The 21,871-nt window shown below is 38.4% G+C and overlaps 1 protein-coding gene across 21 annotated transcripts in view; it reads right to left on the bottom strand.

The window, feature by feature from the left end:
- The window catches only part of LOC131097122 (trypsin-like), a 63,172-nt gene that overhangs the window by 38,808 nt on the left and 2,493 nt on the right, over positions 1-21,871 (bottom strand). For 9 of the 21 annotated variants that reach the window (XM_058045852.1, XM_058045857.1, XM_058045856.1 and 6 more), the window contains exon 2: positions 21,662-21,790. The exons of 6 other annotated variants lie outside the window; for them this stretch is intronic. The gene's annotated coding sequence lies outside the window, so the exon portion shown is untranslated. Of the gene's footprint in view, positions 1-15,214; positions 15,235-15,653; positions 16,543-21,661; positions 21,845-21,871 lie in introns of those variants that run through there. 6 more of the 21 variants (XM_058018224.1, XM_058018225.1, XM_058018233.1 and 3 more) reach the window with 6 other exon arrangements.

Here is a 21,871-nt window from a genome sequence, read left to right as displayed (position 1 = left end):
AGCGTGGAGATTCGGATTTACTGTCTTTGTCTTTCCAAGTAACCCTTCTGTGTCATTAAACCCTGCTTTCCTGGAAGTGTCAAAATGCCTGCCTGTAGACTGCAATTAATGAATCAATTCCTTATTTTTCATTTGCTCATGAATGCAGTTTTTGCTTTATCCTCTTTCTATTCCCTTTCTCTTTTCAAATTTTTGTTACTCATTCTGCCTGTGGGGAGTAAGAACCATCTTTTGATTCTCATGTTTTTTCTGCAGTGTAAAAGAAAGTCTCTTGTATCTACACTTGCGTTTATGATTCCTTCACAGTCAAAGCGTTGTAAAGGGAACTCAGTATACATCCAAATCAGACAATCTATCTCTGATAAAACTTTAGCCTTTCAAGAAGGAAGCAATTTGTTCCTTCCAAGTGTAGCTACTTGTGAAATGACTGGAGGTTCACTTCGGTTGAATAGCCAGATATTAGAACAGAGGTAACTTTAAGAATGAAATGACACGTATTTATGTATGCATTATGAAATTCAAAACTAGAAGGGAAATGCAAGTAAAATGTGATTATGGTAATTTCAGCTGTCTAAAATGTATTTGTAACTGAAGAGATGTAAATTTAAGAAGGAGATAACCTCAGGTAAGCATGTCCTAATACATCTTTTTTAGAAATGTCTCATAAAAATATGTATTTCTCCAGCAGTGATCTTGACAGTGAGATTGCTATGCATTGAGGAGTTAGTGATGCACACAACAGGTTCCTGAATAGGGCCAGGTTTGTGCTGTGCCACACAAACAGAGTGGCCTTCAGGCTTGTGTTGGACACAAATTCCTCAGACACAGAACAACCATTGTATCAGATCAACCTCCAGGCAGCTTCCACTTGGTACTGGCTACCTGTGTGGCTTTTCTTCTCTCTTACTGTACACCAAGAAGTTCTCATGGGAAAACTCCAAAAGAGTAGGGAGCAAGGTTTATTTTATTCTAGCGTGTTTCAGATATTTTTACAGGCTCAACAAAAGTCTGCGAGACATACAGGTGACTAGAAGTACCCTCAAACAGTTGCACCATCTGAGAGGAGTTTGTATTTGCAGAAATATCCTGCAGAATTATGCATTTAGAATTTTGGAGATTCTCTAAACATTCATTAGCTTTGTCTTTGTGAGATCACTTTCTTGCTGGAGTGTCCACCAGCACAGTACACAATGAATAACACCAGTCATTCAATTTCAGTTTTTTCTAAAAAACTTTGGGGAGCAAATAATTAAGGTTTAGACATAATAAATACTACTGCTAGTCAGACACCGTAGAAATATTTCACAGATCTTATGTGTGCCTTTTATTTTAAATCTTAGCACGTGTTTAGTCTCTAACAGTTAAAGTTCTGCCTCTCATGTCTCTCTCAGACTATCTGTTCAAAGAGGTAAGCAAAAGTACTTTCTTTTTGTATTTAATTGTTCTGTTCTCTTTTGTTAAACCTGACTTTAGTCAAAATCAATCCAGTCTAAATTCTGTGAATAACAGGAGATGTTTGCCTCCAGACCTTGCATAAAAATATTCTTTGAAATAGCAAAGACTGCATAAGTTCAGACGCTTGCAGAACTTGCAAGACAGCCCACAAAGCCTCATTCAAAGGCACTGAAGCCTAAATAACAGTGGGATTTTTTCTATCCTTTTACCTAAATGTGGAAATTCCGGTATATGACAAGTTGTATATGCCATCCTGTAACTTTTAAGATTATTAATTATGCATGATTACAGAAAGGTTTTTTTGTTATTTTGTCAGTGTACTAAGGCCAAATACCTAAGAATTTCCAAACAGAAGTGCTTAATGAAGGACACAGATTGTATGCATTTTCTAACTAAGATCGTTGGCACAGCACTTCGATTAGATGGGTTTACTTCTGGATATCAATGTTATAATCTTTCCACTACTTCTTGTTCCTAGATAATGATGAGAGTCCTTAAAGCTAAGATTCTTGACTCCTAATCCAAAATTTTATGGTCCTTGGGAGAGAAACTTTGGTGCATCTCAAAAATAAGTTTTAAAAGATAATGACTTGAGAATTCCTAAGAGCATCAGAATTGAATATGCAAAAGGAAATAATATGAAAACCCCAAAGCCCTCAAATATGTGAAAGAGGTTCTATTAATGAAGATAACACGGGAGGTTTCTCATGATAGAGAGTGTTCTTGGTTAAACAGTTTCTCACTACTTCATGGCTTTCACATTCCTATCAAAATTGGAGGAACTATCAAAAGGAAAAAAGCCTCATTTTCTTTCCTGTCCTCATGCTTATATCAAACATGAATATATGACAATAAAGACTCGATGCATGAGAATAGAAAATAAAAGTTGAGCAAACTAAGTAGGAATGCTGAATGCCAAGATAAAAGCTATAGCTAATTATTATGCCAACAGGTTTATTTTAAGTGCAGTGAATGGAGTGGAGTTGAAAAGAAGACAATATGTCTTTAAAAAGTTACTTTGCAACATGTTGCAAGGTGATACAGAAACTGCTAAAGTAAAGCTCAAAATGAACAAAATGCTTTGGCTGGATTTTCCCTAGAGAGAGATACTTTACAAAGCAGGTGTAAAAAACCACGGGAGTCTTTGTAAAACAAATGAACTGTGCCTCTTAATTAAGAGACTCCCTCAGTACTCTTGGCAAGTCAAGGAAAAGCATGCTTATAGCATATCAAAATCAGCTGGCTGTTTAAGTGAATTTAGGATTTGTGCCATGTATTGGCCTGACAGCTCTGGAGACTGAAATCACTCAATAATAAATAAGGAAGCAACTGTGCAGACTTCCCTACCTTCTTGCTGCAAAAGTGTTTTGTTTCTATCCTCTCAGAGCTCTCCAAGATGCTTCCATTCATTCTCCAAGCCTGTTTCATGCAAGGCTTTTTTGATGACTACTCAAGTTCCAGTCCTGTCACCACAAGGATTCCTGCTGTGCTTAAGCACATGACTTAAGCAAGGAGTAGAGAGTGCTAAGTTTGCTGCTGAGATATTTACGTTCTTGTAAATGAAAGCAATATGCAATTTCTGAGAACACACAAAGGGATTTTCATCCATCTTTACCCTGTGAGTGATTACTGTTTAAAACTTAAATAAGAATCAAGAATTAAATTTAAATTTAGCCCCTACTCCTGTGCAAACTCTTGATTCCACTGTGTCTGTTGCACAAATTTATCAGGAGTCTGCACATGGAACTTTATTGGCCCTTTCTGATCTTCCCAAAGACAGCTTAAAGCAGGTCTTAAGGAGGTTCAACCAATTTTAACATGTTTTTTTCTATCTAACAGTGCTGCTGATCCACAGCTACAAACGGTCAAATTTGCTTCATGTAAGAATTGCAACATCAGCATAAACAGGCTCACATAAATAAATTTGAGAACACTTTAGTGAGATCTGTAAAGAAGACTGTTTCATCTTATTTTGCAGAATAGAATAAATTAAATCCAGGAAAATCAAACAATTAATTTTGAGTATGTCTAAAGTATCTGGAAGAAGGAAAGCTTGATTCATACGACCTTATTGTTCATTCTGTAATGTTCAGCTACTTTCTTTTATAAAGATGATTTCTTTCTAGATTTGTATAATATGGTCCTTTCACTAGACAAAATGAGACATTGCCTTTGTAAATTTGCTGAATCAATTGTGCATTAAAACATGACTAATGAAGCACGCAAATCAGATTCCTACTTTTGTCATTTTTATTGTCTTTAGAAATGGTGACTTTCCTATTTGGTAGATGAAAAGCTTTCTCATTCATTGTGTAGGTTAAGCAGGCTTTTGTAAAGAAATGGAGTGCAACTCAAAACTCAAAAGGATTTTAATTGATTTTATTCCTTAGTGAAGCCTGCTGTAAAGATGTTGGCTATACAAGAATAAAGTAGCTTATCAAATTTCCTGCACTGAAAAAGAATCCTTCTACTGAGAAAGATAGCTATTAGCTACAATTACAGAATAGAAATAAATTGTTCTGGCCTGATCTAACAAAAGAAAAACTAGGTTGGGAGATCTACTTTTTGTTGTTGTTTTGGAACATCTGTCAGTTTTTCCATTTTGGATGAATCAAATATCAAGCAGCCACAGATAAACCAACCTAAATTAAGTGAGTGCTCTTTCTGTATCCATAAGATACAAAATTAGTTGCCAAAGGCAACTGGTGGATTGATGGGAAAAGGAGAAACCTGAGCAGAAAACAGTGAGACACATGAATAGTACATTGTCATTTAAGCATTCTACACAAAATCTGATCATCACTGGCTTTGATGGATTTTTATGAGGTGATGAGAAAATTCATCTCATTTTAAAATGTTCATTAGCAGAACATAACATTCATGAAGTAAGATTTAGTTTCAGACTTTATTTTTAGGGACATATTCAAAGAGTAAATGTGGAAAACATATCACAGGGTCATAGAATGGTTTGTGTTAGAAGGGACTTCAAAGACCATCTAATTCCAACCCCACTGCCATGGGTGAATTTTTAGGATCAATGCTTCATTTGCCTAGTTGCACCTGAAAAGAAAATGCATTTTCTAATGACATTGAAAGCAAAACATTATTTGGATTATATAATCTCAACTTTTTTTTCCCTGACAGAATCTTAATATTTAGTTTCCGACTTTCACTTTTGTGAAATTGTTTTCCTTTAACAATTGAAAGAGTTACATATTTAGGGATGCACATATAGTCAAAAGCAAAATTTCCTTTGGTGAAAAAGACAGCCGTTCCCAACATATTTTCCCATGAAAGGTGATTTTTAATTGATTAATTTGTTTTTGCAAAGGAAATAGAATTCTCTGATTCGCATTAGTTAATGCTTGCATGTTTGGAGTCACAAACAGCTCTTAATAACTCTACAGGTAAAAAATTGCTTAGATTTATGTCTGATAGTATATCCCGGGAGCAGACTCTTTAAAACAAAGGAATACATGCATTTGTGAAAGGCTGCTGGTTTTGAATATGCACTGAACTTGGCATTACATGAACTGAAAAACTCCAGAAACGAGTCTTTGGGGAGTCTAAAGTCTACGACAGAACAATCTGCTGACTATTGTTTTGCAGTTCAAGAGATTTCTGCCTGTGTCTCTCCCTCTTGTGCTGCTTGTGTCTGTTCTGGGAGTAAGGGAGATGACAGGGAACACGAGCCTCCACATGAACCACTGCAGCCGAAAATCTCGTCACGTAGCACATTCTGCCAGGAAAAGTGTTTTGGTCTAAAATATCATGCCATGTCTCTCTCTTCTGTGGTTGAGTGGAAAGTTTCTAGCGGCAAGGACAAAAGGCAGCTGGGTAACTCTGTAAGCTCCTTCAGAAAGGGAGCACCAGAACTTGCTTATCTAGACCCAGGTTATTAACTAAGTTGTAACTAGGTGTCACTTTGCATTTGCAGCAACATGAAAAAGGAAAGTGTTCTATTATGGTTGTCCAGCTTCTCCTTCTCTTAAACGGATGATTTTTATGGCACGTAGGTTAATTTTTGTTGTTTATTTATTTGCTGGATGTTAAGTACTGCAGATTGCACTTCTGCTCTTTAAACAGAACTCACTGTGCTTTTGAAAGCAAAGATGTATATACTTGCATTAGGAGCAAGCAGAGTGCTTGGAAAATTTTCCGAGATTCACTTGAATACGTCAAAGTGGGTGTGTGTCTAATTTGATTAGCTCATTTGCTGTGCTAAGAAATTGCTGTTCCTTGGGGGTCATGTGCTTTCTTTTATGGAACAATCTGATGGAAACTCATACTCTCAAAAAGCATAGTAAGTGGCATGTGCAAAGGCAAGTTTGTGTTCAATCATCATCTGCAGAAGTCATCCCACTGACAGTGATACACAAATCAGGTTTGTGTATCACAACCCTCACACAGACCACAGTACCATGATGCTATTGAGAAACAAAAATGCTCTGTCTCAAATATTATTTAGCATATTGTCTTAGTTTAAGAACTAACTCAGGTTTTTTTGGGTAAGCTTGTTTTTTCTTTCAGAACCAAGAATTCAAATTTCATCTTGTAGTCAAATATGCAAATTTATAATAATGCTGAAGTTATATTGGGGTTTATTTGGGTTTAAAATAGCCCAAGGCACTAAGGATTCTGACACAGGGCTTGAAGGGTCTTAGGAATTGAAACTCTGATAGTCTTCTTCGTGCTATTTATTTATCTTACATCTGTGCCAAAAGTATCACAGTCTCATTCTTTTCTGTGACATCATCAGAAAGAATATGCTATGAAAAAGCGATTTTCCAATAGCCATTTCTAGAGCAGAACTAGATATTAATTTCTTTAAAATTCATGTTTTCTCATTCATTTGGAGTAAGTGATGATTTCTGACATGAAAAAAGGGAGCAGACTGGAAATCATCCCAACCTAGAGCATTTGCTGTGTTTAAAGTGAAATAGCAGAGAGAGCCTTTCAAGTACACTGCAACACAGACATTCAAACTGTGGGAAGAAAAGCTCTCCTCAGCACCTAACAGAGACTGGAAATATTGGCTGGACTTCCTCTGCTGAAATCATAAAGTCAGGAGTGCAAATTACAAATTTCAAAGACCTGGGAAGATCAACCACTGATAAGTCACCTCATTCCCATATAGGCATAGACTTTGAGAGAAATTTAATGTGTATCTTCCCAGCTCACTGGATGAGCACTGGTTGCCAAAGCTTTATCATTAGCAGTAGTGTGTAGAACCCTTAAGACTCTGGAATGTTTCTCTGCCATGTCTGTGTTGTCCTTTTGAGGTAGATTCTTCTGCACTGTTCTTATTTAAGAAGCAAATCTCCATTCAAATGGAGATTAAAATACAGAAAGGAAGTTCTGTAGTACTGTGGGAAGGAAACTTAAGAGACTCTGAAAGCAAAGATGGTCAGGACCACTAAGGGAGTCTCAGAGTGACTTTGTTTTCGTTACTGTGATTAAATTCTTCATTATCCTTGATAATGTTTGTATGGAAAGGTTAATGGATTTGGCCAAATTCAAAAGTAGATCTGCTTTATGAGGTGCTGCAAGATACTGATAAAAGCAGAAGATTTAAAGGGAATTACAGTTGTTGGAACTATGATAAGGAATATGTTTTAAAAAATGTCAGTTTTCTGGAAAACAAAATGCAGATGCACGATTGGTAGGAAATATTCAGGAAAAAAAACATGTTTAATGTTGTTAAATTTGAGAATATTATAGTGAGGAATTAGAGAAGAGGAGATTTTTTTAAAGGAATATGCCAGTGAAAAAGGCCTGTGGTATTGAACTTTGATAACACACAGCAGTAGTCCCTCTTCCCCTGGTGCTGACAAAATTGTCCTCTGGGCATGTCCTTAAAGATGGATAATCCCATAAAAGATGAAGGAAAAGAAAGAAAAAAAATCTGATGGGTCTGTTTGGAGGGATAAATTTATGGGGAAAAAATATGTGAAGAAGGATATAAAAATGCCTTGCTTGACTGAGACACCATTAAAAAGGAGAAGGGACAGAAGTATCTACACTTTTTTCCAAGAGTAAGCAAGTCCTAAGTTTATTTTTTGACCTTTTTTTTCTTCAAACATATATTCCCATTGAAGTTTCCTAGGAAAAAAAAGCCTTCCCAGAACTAAACCCTTTCATATCAGCAGAACAGAGATCTACTATGTCCGACACCATCAATTAGTCTCCATTTTCTAGCATAGACTTAAATATCACACTTTATAAACAGATAAAAGATTTCTTGGGATTTATAAGCTGTGTATAAGTCAAAAATATAAAAAAGTAAAAAAAGAAGTAATCAAAAAGTAAAATAAGAAAGAAATACTAATTTGTAATTTTTTAGATACTGAGAGATTCCCTCACCTTCCCTAGGATGCAGAAGGCCTTACTTAACCAGCGGTCAGCGTTTAAATTCTGCATTAATATGGTTAAGCCTGAAACAGAGTAATCATTCCCACCATCCTCCAGTGGAAAGCTTTTGTAGCCCTACCTCTTATTAGCTGCAATTATAGCATTTCCTCAGGAGTGCTTGCTGTCTTTGAAAAATTCTGTTCCTGTCTGACCTGTAATTTGGATCTTTAGCGCAATGGATCTGGGAATCAGGCCCGTCGTGTTTAACTATGATTGCTGCATTTGTCTCTTTTTAATTTAAAATTGACTGAAAATTGACATTTATTATTCTTTGAAGTTATTAATCTTCAATTTCTGTTCAAGGTCAGGCTACCCACTTTCATTGACCTTTGGAACAGAAACTGTTGCAGGTGCTGGAGTTTTTGCAAGGAACAAGGGCAGCTTGAAGAAAGGGAAGGAGCAGAGGCTGACACCAAGCAGAAAATACCTAGCAGGTCTTAAACTGAAGAGGCAGGACTGAAGGAAGTGAAAATGGGCCTGCATCAAAATTTAGTAATAAAACCATATCCTACTGGCTTGGACTGAATCAAGAAAAATATCATAGTAATGCCATTAAATAATGTGATAATGTATATAATAAGATTTGCCATGACACAGCTCTACATTGCAGTGCATATGGCACGATGAGCAGAGTTAATTTTTCATTGCTTTTGGGAATGTGATGTTCTCTTGTTAAGGTGCAAACTGACTTGTCATCACTTCTGGGAATTCAGTTTTAGTGGTCTGGTATTATTTCTTGGGGTAAATATACACTGACATTACTTAACATACATTAGCGGCAGAGTGTGTCTAGCTAAGAAAATGCAAATCACGAGTTTTTAAGATGCAATATGGAATATAAACTGCAACCTGGCAGAGAAAACTCCTAAATTTAAAGTAGTGAGATTGGCAGATTTTTTATTCTGTCATAGGATCTGATTACTCTTTTCACTTAGAAACCTTTGATACTGAAACCTTCTACAACAAAAAGCCAAATTTTAAAACATTTTGTGTCAAGAAACCAAAGCAGATAAACCACAATTTAAAATAATATTGGAATATCTTGCTTTATTAGCCACATTTTAAAAGCTAGTCTCCACGGTATTCCATAATAATTTGTTAGATGAGCAGAACACTTTGAAAGAGATGTCTCATTACAGTGTCCATGCTTTAATTTTAATCCACGTTCTTCAATTTACTGTGTGTGGACAATAGGACCAAGGTGATTTATTAAATTGGTCTCATTGTCAGTGGATCTGATACCCAACAGCGTCTCACTTACAAACTTGTTAAATTCATAATAAGGTAATACAGGATAAAGACCATAACCCTTAAACTGTTGGGGGTTTTTTTAAGCGTTGATTCAGAGAACTCAGTCCAGGAAGAAAGCTTAGGCACACAAATTAAATATCACCAGACCCTGAAGTTAAAATGTATAAATAGTGGTTATTTTGTAGCCCAGATCTTCCTAATACTCAAAAGTATTTAGAAATTCCTTCATATGCATGCTTCAAAACTTAAGTATTTCCCTTTGTTTTTCTGTTTATTTCTGTTTCATAAATGAAATTTGTTTATACCATTGCCTACCAAATATGATTTTTCATGCCACGCTAAGCTCAGTGGACTAGTATTCTTCTGTCAAGAATTTGTGATGCAAAGTAAGGAAATGTTAAGCTCAAAGCAACTAATAATAAATGTTATATAACAAGAAGAATCAGTGAAAAAATGAAGCACTTAGACAGCAGCTAATGATTCAAGAATTACAGAACCAGAGAAGCAGTGAATGGAATGAACCCCAGAGGTCTCCATCCAAATTTCATTACTGGAGTGGGACTGTTGCCAACGCTCTATGAGATGAATCTTGAAAGCGCTCAGACATGGAGATTACCCAGGCTATCTGAGAGACATCTTCCAGCGCTGCCCTGCGCAATGAATGCCTTCATTTCCTCTAAGATAAAAACAGCTTTCCCCATGTTTTTGGGAATTCCCAAGCCATTTGCAGCCCCTGGCCCTTATTGTATCATCTACCCTAAGTGAGAAGAGTTTTGCTCTGTCATCCTCCTAAACTGCCTTTCATGTAATTATGAACAAGCTCAGCTCCATTTTTAAGATCAGCTCCCACCTGTGGCACCAGGAAGGGCAGTGGGATCCCTGCTCCCCTCAGAGTGCCTCCTGGCCAGGGAAGCCTGGCATGGTGCTCTGCTGCCCCTTGGGGAGCCTTCCCTCTGAGACCCACTGGTTTGCTGTGGTGCCGCTCTCCCCTCAAGGCTGAGCCTTTTGGGCCAGGACAGGGCTCCAGTCCCACTGTGGTCTCATTCCCCTCCCAGCTGTCCTGCTGCTGGGGTCTGGTGGGCTGGAGAGGTGTCCCGCTGCCATTCAGGATGCCCTGCCTTGAGATCCATCAGAGAGCCCTGTTGTCCCCCAAGGCTCTCCAGGCTGTAGCAAGGAGTCCTGCCTCCCCCAAGGCTGCTCTGTCTCTGGATCAATTCCTTTTAGGGGAAGCTGCCCAGTGTCCTTGGCCCGGCAGGTGGGCTAGTTCCCTTTGAGACTGCCGTGTCTTCAGGGCATGGTAGAGTGTCCCAGACCCCCCCAGCTCCTATGCCTGACTGGCCAGCAGTGTGCTCCATGCTCCTTGAGGCTGTGCTGCCTCCATGCCCAGCATGCAAGCTCAGTGCCCTCTCAGCTGGAATCACTACATGATCTCTTGGTCAGGAGGTCATCACATCTCTTGATTACCCCTTCAAAATATTTCATGTTGCAGTTCAATAAGTGATTACAATTATAAATAGAAGAGTAGTTGTAAGTAAAGAAGGTGTTGCTTGTGAAAGTGTAGACCAGCAGTGACATTGGAGATATACTTCGTCAAGTATAAAGGGTTTTCACTACAGCCTCTGGCCTCTCTGGCAGGGAGAGTCAGAAATCCTGCAAAGGCCCTTCTCTGCAAATGACTCGTCTGAAATGGATGTCCTCTCCTGGGGCAGGCCATTAGCCCCAATGGTATGAAACCCTGAGAACAGCAACTGGAGTCAGACCACAGATTGGAGAGGCATATATTTGTCTGTGATACCAAAATTGCTAATACAGGCATTTATGAATCACTACCTCCACCATAAACACAAGACTGAAGCTGTGTCCTTAGTAATATTTTTTTTTAGTGCTAAAGGCAAAATTTCTGTCCCTTTCTTTTTGGACTTGCCCTCCAATAGCCTCAGTATTGTGCTAGTTCAGCTCTTTTTTTCAGCTATACAATGAATTACTTCAGTGAATGAAATGGAATAAAAGTATGCCCTCCAAAAGAACAATGTCACGCACCCTAAAAAATTTGGTTCATAATTTTAATCAGTGTCTTGATCTGGATCGACTTGCATCCACACAGACAAGTGGGTTTGCAAACAAAGAAGAAAAAAAGCAACAATTGGCAAGAGATCTTGCTGTTGAGAAAATTGCCATCTTGAGCTGCATCTCGAACTCACCAAGTAATTTCATACACTGGTACACATAAATGCTCATTAGGGAACAATTACTTCTATAACTACCAGCTTCAGCAAATTTCTAGTTCTGTGATCTGGGATTAAAACTGTGCTCCTTTAATAACTTCTTGTGTCACTGTCAAATTGATCCTTGTGATGTTGAAATAGGAGTCTCAATGGAAGCAATTTCTTACCTTTCCAGAAAACAGATCTTCCCTAAATAGTCAGTAAAGAGCTGCTCCAGAAAGTCTTTAAATTTTGCAAAAACAAAACAGAAAAGCCCAAGCTGTCACTTTCTCCAGAGCACAGAGCATGGGATTTTGCTGTGCTTAAGATCAGGACAGACTAAAGCATGTTTTAATTATTAAGCAATAATTATATTCACATGAAGGAGTTTGGGAACTTATTGCCTTTGTGAAAGAGTGGTTATTGATGCATGAAACACTACAACATTAGAGAGTCATGGTTATTTCTATTTCCCCTCTCCTTGTTGACAAGAACAGCAGCTGACTGTCCTGATCTAAAGTGCAGCAAAATCCCATGCTCTGTGCTCTGGAGGAGTAGGCTGTTAAGGGTAGCTTCTGGCTGAATGAGCTTGGTGCCAGGTATCCCTGGAGTGGATCCAGAGTTCGGCATTCCAGAAGGTAAAATTCTCCCCCTTCAGATAGAGGTGTATGAGCAAATTCTGTACTTTCAATGCTATTATTGATGGGCTGTTCTGAGGTGTTATACGCTGATCAATGTAGCAGGTTGCCAGGCAAATATGAGTAGTTAAGTTGTTATTTTTCCACTTGCACATGTTTTCGTATTACCTATCTAACTACAATTTAACTAATAAAAGTTATTTCCCTAACAACACCACAGCAGCATATCAAAGGTCAAATTCCAGGCCTCCAACGCCAATCTAATTATTCTAGGCATGTCAGCTCAGTAGGGATTTATCTCTCCATAAGAAAGTTTGCTTTTGAGACAAGTCCCAGTTTCTCATGGGGTTTCAGCACCCCACATTCCCTCCTCTGTCAATTCCTCCCCCTAAAGCTTCCATCGGAGGTGATGTACCTGAGAACGGGTGCACATACAATCATAAGATATATTGTTTGTTTAAAAAAAAATTCATTTTTTGCATAAGATAATATTGACATAGGAAATCAAATCTCTCAAACAGGTTGGTAAACTGGTATCCAAACAGAGAACCTGTAAGTCTCTGTTGCAAGTGTCTTTGTAACAGCATCTTCAGCTGAGTCTAGTGAGACTCGCTGAATTGCTGCTCTGCTGGATCCTTGTAATACAGCTGGCAAACAGTCTTATGTGCAAACCTAGTCTAGATGTCTCAAGTGTTATGTTTGACCATTTCTGTAACTACAGGAGGAGTTCTAAGGACTGGTTACAAGTATCTCTGTACAGTTTGGCCAATCCTGCAGCATCAATTACCTGGGAGCGTCTCTGAGATAATGGCGCCACCATTTAGCTTATAAACACCAGGAGCTGCCTGAGGACACCTCCAGGACCAGCTGAAATTCTCTCTTTGAGAGCTTCTGCAGTGGTTTCTCACTTTGTTGTGAAAGCAATTAGGAGTTTGGTTTCCCCCCTCATGCCATGCCAGTCCATTATGTCAAATGAGTTGTCTCAAACAGCAGGATCAGCCTGCAGAGCTCCTCAGCCACCCAGGGAATTTGTGATTGTGCTGAGTGTGCACATTGGCACAGCCAGGATACACAGCTACATTGTGACTGCAACTGGTCACAAATAAATATATCTGGATGTTATATATCAGTTAAGGAATTGCTGGCATGGCAATGTTTAGAAAACTGATAGATCAGGGTGAGAAGTTCCAGTTTTAAATGAGAAAAACAGATTTTTTTCTAAATTCATCCATCAGCAATTCACTTCTTGGCTACAGTCTGCGCTTCTCTTATACTGATCATAATCATAATCATTTCATATACAGAACTCTAAGTCTTTAATAATTGTATTTTAAATTTCTATGAGTACACATGGACCTGATGGCTCAGAGGTCAGGATGAGTAGGACTGAGAGCACAGTACAAGCCATGTTGGAAAATCCTGATCAGAACAATTATATGTTATAGTTTTCAAAGGCCTCTGCAATAATCCCAAATTATAGACCAAATGCAAAGTTCAATCTTACATCACAATTAAAACTTAAAATCCGTAATTTTTTCCACAAGGGGAATTCTGATTGCTTTACTTTTGGGGCATTCTCAGATGTGAGAGGTTTTGGGTCATTCGCTACTATATTTGTACTGAAGATAAAATAGCTCTTAAATATAGCAGAGGCAAAATAATCACTCAGAGAGACAAAATAAATTTTAAAATATCTAATATAAAATATATGAAATACGCTCATCCCTATGGAGTAACCATGATTAGGCTGCTGTATTTGACAATGTTCTGGACTTGACCATATCTTCAATCTTTTTAGTTCTCTTCCTCCTGCAAACCACAGTTTGAGAGCTTTTTGTCCTCTGTTACTGTAAATTTTAAGATTGTACTGGATAATGAAACATTTTGGTTTGCAATGCATGAAATTATTTGTATAATTTTAATTTGAAGTCTATGTGTGTTTGTAATGATGTTCCAAATATCATTGTAATACGATACAATAATATTAAAAATATTATTATAATACCTATTTAGACAAATACACTTCCTGAAATAACAATCCAGGTGGTCTCTCCCATTCTTGTGTCACATATAAGAAGTGCTTTAAGTAGTACTTCGCACTTTGGGAGATTTTATATTATCTCTAAACATATGCAAGACAAAGCATGTACTGCTAGCTCATCATCCACACCCTAATAATGCAGGATAGTATTATAGATTAACTTAAATATTAACATAACAGATCACAAATCTTGAAGATAAAATAATCTAGTTTTTGGGATAGAGACAATGGGGAAAAGAAAATCTAATGCTTCTAGCCATGTGTGTATTTCTAACAGGCATTAGAAATTTCAATATGCTTTCTCATAAAAAATGTTATTTAAGGTTTATACTCCTATTTGACCATAATTTCCAGGAACCATTATGGGATCCACTGCGGCCTAAGGTTGTTGGTGTTCAGTTTTTTATTTATCTTGGCATCAAAAGACAGAACAGCTCAAATTCATACTGAGCTCATACTCCTACAAAATGAACATGACCTTTCATATGCCATTTTAAAAACATGCCTTAAATTTGCTTATAATTTAAATCTTCTGAAGTTTAGATTGCTGTAATTTCCCTTTTCCTCCTCACCAAGCTGGTAATTCTTTATAAGATATACACACATGGATTTACTACCTATAAGTCATAATTTTTATGTATTTCCAGAACATATTAGGTGTAAGGGAGAGAATGTGACACTTTCTTATATTTTTTCTGTCATTGAGAAATTATATATTTTTTCAAATCTCTTGCAGGCTCCTATACTGCAGTAAAGATTAGCGTATTTTCATTTGGAGTTGCAGTGGTGTACCCTTCTTGTTAAAGCCATTTATTCTATTATTGTTGTTTCCACACTGAGGAAGGTAGTGTTCCCAATGAAAAGGAATGGATCACACAAATTAACTTAGTCACAAGAAGAGTTCTAATTCTGTGTAATTTCTTTTTTCTAAATCCTCCATTTTTAATTATGTGCTGTTTTGATTGAGCAGCTTGAATTTCATTTCAATTTTTTCCCAGAGTACCATTTTTTAGGTTTATGGACAGAAAGATCCTGTCAGCTACTGAAATAGACCTGAAAACTGGCTCTGGCCCAGCCCTCCTGGAATTTGTTTTATGTTTCATGTAATTCACTTGAGCTCTGTGGCAAAACTGTAAAGCAAGAATCAAGGAAATAATGCTTTGCTGTCATCAGTTTTGTGGCAAACTACCAAAGCAGGATCTGAAGGGCAATACCTGGAACAAGGGGATTTGAAGATTGATGGGCTTCTCCAGGCCACATCTGTAACAAAAATAACTGGTGCAAGTTCTCCTTAAGGAAGAGAACTCTTTCTTTTGCCTTGCCTTTAAAAGTACTAGCAATGTTCTCAGAAGCAAGTTTCACCCAAACTGTGAACCCTGCTACACTGATTTATCTAGCTTGATAAATTATGCCCAAAACATCTGTATTTCCAGAGGCTTTTTATTGTACCAAGGAGGTTTCTGAACACTACAAGCAAAACCATTATATACTACTTAAGTATTTTTTTCCTCCTGAAAGAAAGTACAAACATACCACATATAAAGTCCATGTAATTCTCAATATTGGCTCCTTTATTACACCCCTTTCTATTTTATGCAGTTTGAAGAAAGAGAGGAAAGGGAGACCATTAACACCTAGGTCATACAATTATACCTGTATTATGGAGATTTCAGTATAAATAAGTTGATCTTCTCCCTGGCAGCGATCACAGATGAATTAGCAGGGTCTCCCCATTCTGCCAAAATCCACAGCCACAGCAGGTGCCAAGGTCTACTACCAGATCAATAACCCAGGAGGCTGAGCTCTGTTTGCAGCCAGAAAAACCATCATCTTAGGCACCTCAGAGTGCTGACTCCATTCTGTAACCTGGCCAAAGCCCGATTATATTTAATTTATTGGGGAACATCATCAAGCAACATTCTGAAGAGGTATGACCTCACTTTTGCTAAGTTATAGACAGTTCTGGAAAAATAGCTACATTGTTCTCAGCTCATGAAATACACAGCACTGATCACACTTTCATATTTTTCATGTTTTAGTGGGAGGCAGCAGGATTTGGCAATTTTCCTTATTGGAAGAGGAAGGAAAATACCAAACTGGGGAGAAAAAAATTGCCAGCCCACTATCATAGTTACCGTTGGTTGCTTGTCAACAGTGACAGCTGAACACGAAGAAAATTGTTCACAACAGGGAAACGTGAGGAACGTAGCAGAATGCCTTGCTGTATAAGACAGTTATGGAAGGGAAAGCAAGAAGACAGACAGCTATTTGCCAGACCTGACAGAGCCATCTAAGTTATTTTCATAGATCTTCCAGTTAAAATGCTTTACAGGAGTGCTCCCAAAGCATTATGTGTATCACTGAAGGAGGCAAAAAAATGCCTCATCCATTTTCTGAAAAACAGAAAGCGACAGAAACCAAGATGACAGAATGCCTGCTGTTGGGCAAAGAAATAAAAGAGAGGTGTAATTTCAATTATTGCACCTTCATCTGTAGTGTAGTTTAATTCCTCTAACCTCATGTGACATAGCAATTCAAACATTTAGGCACAGACTGTACCCTAAGAACCAAAGAAATAACTAAGATTTTATATTTAGAAAGAAAGAAAACCTCTTGTTTGAATGAATATTGACATTTTTCCATATTTGCTCTTCATCTCAGACTTTTTAATCATGCTGTGATGCACTAGGAGAGAAAGGCAGAGCAGACAAAAAAAGAAATGGGTCTTTAAGTGTAGAAATTCCATCTCAGATTCCAGCAAACAGTAAAAGGTAGAAGGCAGAGCTTTTCTCATAAAAGACAGTTTCTTAAAGATATCACACAAGAGAAGTGACAAGATAGGATGGACTCGAGTGATTTGCACTTCTTTTCAGTGAGTTCATGACTCTGAGAGTACTACTTCACTTTCTCTCGGATGAGCTGTGTGCCTGGGTACAATATTCTGCACCCATTGATAGCTTATGGGAGATGGTTCATGAGATTTAGCTCTCTAAACAACATTACACACCTTCTCTCTCCTGTGAGAACTCTAGAATAGAACACAAGCAACAGTCTGTCACTTCTCTCAGCATATTTTTCCTGTGAAAATATTGGCTGCACAAACCAAATCACCATGGTATGAGATTATACATACATAATCTTTTCTTTTCAAGGCTTCAGGAATAATACAGAAGAGAAAGCAAAAAGACAGATGCCCAATTGCCAGATCTGGCAGAACTATCTAAGGGATTTTCATGGCTCTTCCACAACCACACAGAATTACATGATCACTGAAGTTAGAAAAGATATCAGGAAATCATCTAGTCCAGCCCCAACTCAAAGGATTGTCAGCTACAGCTGGGGTCATTTGTAGCCAGGTGTTTAACGCATCTAAGACCCAAGACTACAAAATATTTTTAAATGCCTTCACAGTAAAAAAAAGTATTAGTTTTTAATGTTTCCATGTCCTTCATTTCGATTTATGCTCATTTCCTCTTCTCCTTTTGCTGAGTACCACTGAGAAGTCTGGCTTCATCATTTTTACCCCCTCCCACACCAGGCACTCTGAGCCTACCTTCACAAGTGAGAGTTATTTAGTAGTTGTCGCAGCTCCTTCAGTGAACTCACTCCAACATACCCACATTTTTCTTACCAGGGGAAAAGTTTTGCATAACAGAGTTTTTAGGCACCTAATAACTTTAAGATAACTTTGACATCAAACTTCAGAAGTATTTTGCTGTCTGTTCTGAGTACATGATTTGTAAATGCTCAAAAAGTTAGGTGGGAACAGAACAAGGTCAGTGTATAACAAAGATATCACGATACTGTCTCCATTTATCTGCCATTGTAGTAATCACAATTCTCAAAAACCTGCTTAGCTCCTCCAATCCACAGAGGACTGGAGACACACTTTGGTGACCTTTATAGAAGCTGTCAGAATACAACTTTCTTCCAACTGACCCAGTTACAACTTATTCAGAGTTTGGCACTCTCCATGGAAGAAAAAAAAATATGAAGGAACATTTTGGTTACATTTAGATTAAGATTTTAGGTTTGCAACTGCAAAATAGAGCTTCTCTTTTTAAACAAAATGGAGTCTAAAGTCTTAGAAAAGATAATTAAAATATCTTGCAGACATAGTTCTGGGATGTTCCATTATCTGTAAGTATAGCTAAGGGTTCGTTTGTGAGAAGGTGTCTGTAATTTAAGACTGAATGGTCTGAGCCCTGGACACTTATTCTTGGCCTGCAGCAGTGGGTATCTCAGATCAGCTTAGCTTCTGACAGACCCTTCCTCACTCAAACCTAATAGCAATGGTTGAAAACTGCAATGATTCCCAGGAGAAGGCCGGAATATGCAGTGTTAATCAAGAAGGATGAGAAGATGATAAACTAGGGAGAGGGAAGTTAATGAGGAAAACCAAGGGCTGGTCCCTTGTCCAGCCCTAAGGGACAAGGAAGGAAGAGCATAAATAAAATGAGATCTTTAAATCTGCAGTGTGAATTTGAATTCACTTCAAATTCTTCAGAATTAACATGGGCAAGTTTCAAGAATAAGAGTAATATTTAAAGTATTGGCAACTTTGAGAGACACAGTAGGGATAAAAATGCATGAAGAGACAGGAAAGATTGCCAAAGGTATCTTTTGAGACAAAGGAAGTCACTGTGACTTACTGAGCAACAAAAAATAATGCAAAATGATGCTACAGAAGGATCCTTCCAATAACAAATCAGATTACAAACAAAATTGATTAGATAACAAAATTTGGTGAGGATATTGGAATAGATTTTTGCTACCATATTTTGTCATCCAAATAGGAAGTGGATTCATGGTCCAAGAATTGGCTAATACTCAATCTGAACTTCCAAAGCCACAACGCGCAGTTGTTGCCCATTTTCAAATGATCTGACTGTACCAAATGGAGTTTGGGTCAGCTTAGCTACAATCCTTAGAGCTAGTCATAAAACATTACTGGCCTAAAAGGCAGTTTTTGACACTTTTCCTCAGAGCTTAGCTCCTAAGTGACCATTGTAGCAGTCTTTCACTGAGCCATCTGCAGTGTGTCAGCCACCTTCCTGAACCAGAGGACCCAGCTCTGCACACAGAATCAATGGTGCAGTCTCAGCAGTTCCAAGCAGAGAGAGTCACACTTCCCTCACCCCAGTGGCCACTTCCTATTTGATGGAGATGAATGGTGCAGCCTCTCATGCAGCGAGAGCTCGGGATGAGTCTCACCCATCCTGGCTGCACCCCACAACCCCCACAAGCCCAGGCTGCTCTGTAATTCCTCAGCCTGCTCCTATGCACAGGATTACCCCACCTCAAATGCAGATATCTGGGTTTCATCCAAGCTCACGACAAAGCTGGCAATAAGTCTGACTCTTCTGAGGGCCAGCACAGTGTTACTGCCACACTCAGCAAGTAGCACAGCAGCCTCAACCACAGCTGCTATTATTGGAATTCTGAAGCAATAAATGCTTCCCTTTCCACTTTCCCTTCAGCACCACTCTACTCAATTCCTAATACTTGGTGACCTTCACATGTACTTCCACATGTTATATTTAAACTCAGAAGATGCTTCTGACACCTCCTGGCTTTGCTGCAGATGCACTTCTATTGCCATGACATTTTCTTCATGACAGTTTTCTTTCCCTCAAGATCTAACAGAACAGGGGTTCAGAAATATGTTCCCATGATAGTTCCAATAACCAGTAATCACCCTTGGGTAATGGGTGATGACAGCAGGATTTGTGTTCATATGATGGGAGTATAATTTGTCCCCTAAACAGTGTGAAAGCTCACATTCCTCAAGTTCAGGTACTTGCACTCATATTAAAACTGAAGGACTGGCCAAGTGTCTGTGCGCTCACAGACATCCATGTATGTAAACAAAGTGCTCTGAGTGTCTTAAAAATTATTACAAGGAAAAACTTCTACCTGATTAAAAAAAAAGGTTCCAGTAGGACCAGTCACCTTCCCTTTGGAATAAAGCAGATCAGAGAAATCTGTGTGTATGTTTTCAAAGCAGTTTCCTCAATCACATATAGAACACAAATGGAGTGAAGACACCAACCATCTGGCAGATTTCCAAAGGAGCTCAGGACCAAAACATTCATGCTTATGCTGGAAACTAAGAGGCTGGAAGGCTTTCCCAGTATCTCTAAAACATCAGCACCACGTTCAAGGATGAGCAGTCAGGTATCATCTGTGTTGACAAAGAGGTGGAGGAGGACAAGAATAGGTGCCAGGGTAAGTCATGCAGTATCTGAAGCTTAGGGGAGAAGGATATATTAAATCTCTGCCTGCCAACTTTGCTAGTTGCCGAGTGCTTTTGAAAATCTGATGCCTCATTTAGCTGACTAAAGAGTGATTGAGCTGTACCAGAAATACAAACCCAGCTGTCAGAGAAAACTGGAAAATATGTTCTGGAGTAGTTTTTCAAAATCAAATTCTTTTTCTCTATATAGAACACTGGTTTATTTTAAAATGTTTAATTAGGCTAAGTTTAGTTGTGTGTATCACCTGAAAATAGAAAAGACACACTAAAACTATGCAGGTTAGTCCAAATGCATGCAGACTGAAACTTCATGGGCTCACTAACCACCAGATATTCACACCATAGCAGAGAAAAACATTGTGACAAAGATTGCAGAGGCATTATATTTTTATCTGCAGATTATTTTTTCCCTTTACCCTTTCACCTAGAAACTGAAGTACTTGGTGAGGAAGAGGCCCATAGCCCAAGATTATGAGAGTAGCTTTGGAATACTTGGCAATGACTATAGATGTTTTCATATTTGAAGGGTTTTAAGACTTTCAAAAGCTCTATGAATGTCACAAAAAAAAGGGGGAGATGAACTGCTTCTACCTCTGTCATTACTTAAGTCTCATGCCTAGAAGGTGTGAAATTAAATTTTACTATACAAACACAGGAGGTGTGGATGATTACTGAAAAAATTAGCAGTGATGTGGAGCTAATGAAAGAACTTGAGGTGTCAAAATAAATGTGAGATGAAAGGAATAGGGGCAAATCAGAAGCTTTTGAAAGACTGAGTGATCAAATGGCTCTGCAAAGTATCGCACAGAGGTCCAGTTTCAGTCTGTATGGAACATGTGTCTGAAACATATTCTCATATTCTGAAACCACTTCATATGGTTCCATTGTGCCCTACATGGCATATTCTCATTGCCACTTGACATTTCAGCATACCACACACCTTCTGCTTCCCTAGGTTTCTTACTTATTGCTGTGCGACTTATTACAAATTCCTGAAATCTAGTGTATACCTACTGATCTGTTTCTGAGCAAGAATTTGTGAGGGTCGTTCAAGTGAAAAGGAGGAATTCCCCTCTTTAATTTCCTTGGCCCCACCTCCTCATCCCCATGGGGCAGGAGAATGATTTTGCCCTCTACTCTCTAATTCATATACTCTATTTCCATTCCCCCACCCCCAGGAATATTTCCACCTCCTGCGTGCCCAGGGACCCCCTGGTTTTTGGCAGTACTTCATGGTATGTCAGTATTCCAGAGGTCAGCTGAGGATAAACTCTAATTGAAAAATACTAAAATAGGCTGCAAGGGACAAAAATTCAAAACCCCAAATCCATCAAAATCGGCTACTGATGAAGCATCTGAGCTGGCTACGTCCTTAAAATATGCATCAAAAGTAATTCTTTCAAACCTCTTCTTCAGGTCTCCATTGGCACCCCCAGAGGAAATAATTTCAAACTGTTCAGAGAGCAGCAATCCTGTTCTGGTCCTTGAAATCCTTCGAGCAACACACACCCACACACCAGCATTATTTTCTCACCTCCTCCGTATAAAAACAAAACAGAAACGTGAGAACAGTGGGCTGGAGATGGAGCTGCGGAAAGTGAAGTTGGAAGGATTA

The sequence above is a fragment of the Melospiza georgiana genome, chromosome 2 (assembly GCF_028018845.1).
Source record: "Melospiza georgiana isolate bMelGeo1 chromosome 2, bMelGeo1.pri, whole genome shotgun sequence".
Classification (NCBI taxonomy): domain Eukaryota; kingdom Metazoa; phylum Chordata; class Aves; order Passeriformes; family Passerellidae; genus Melospiza; species Melospiza georgiana.
This window is presented reverse-complemented; position numbering and strand designations above follow the sequence as displayed.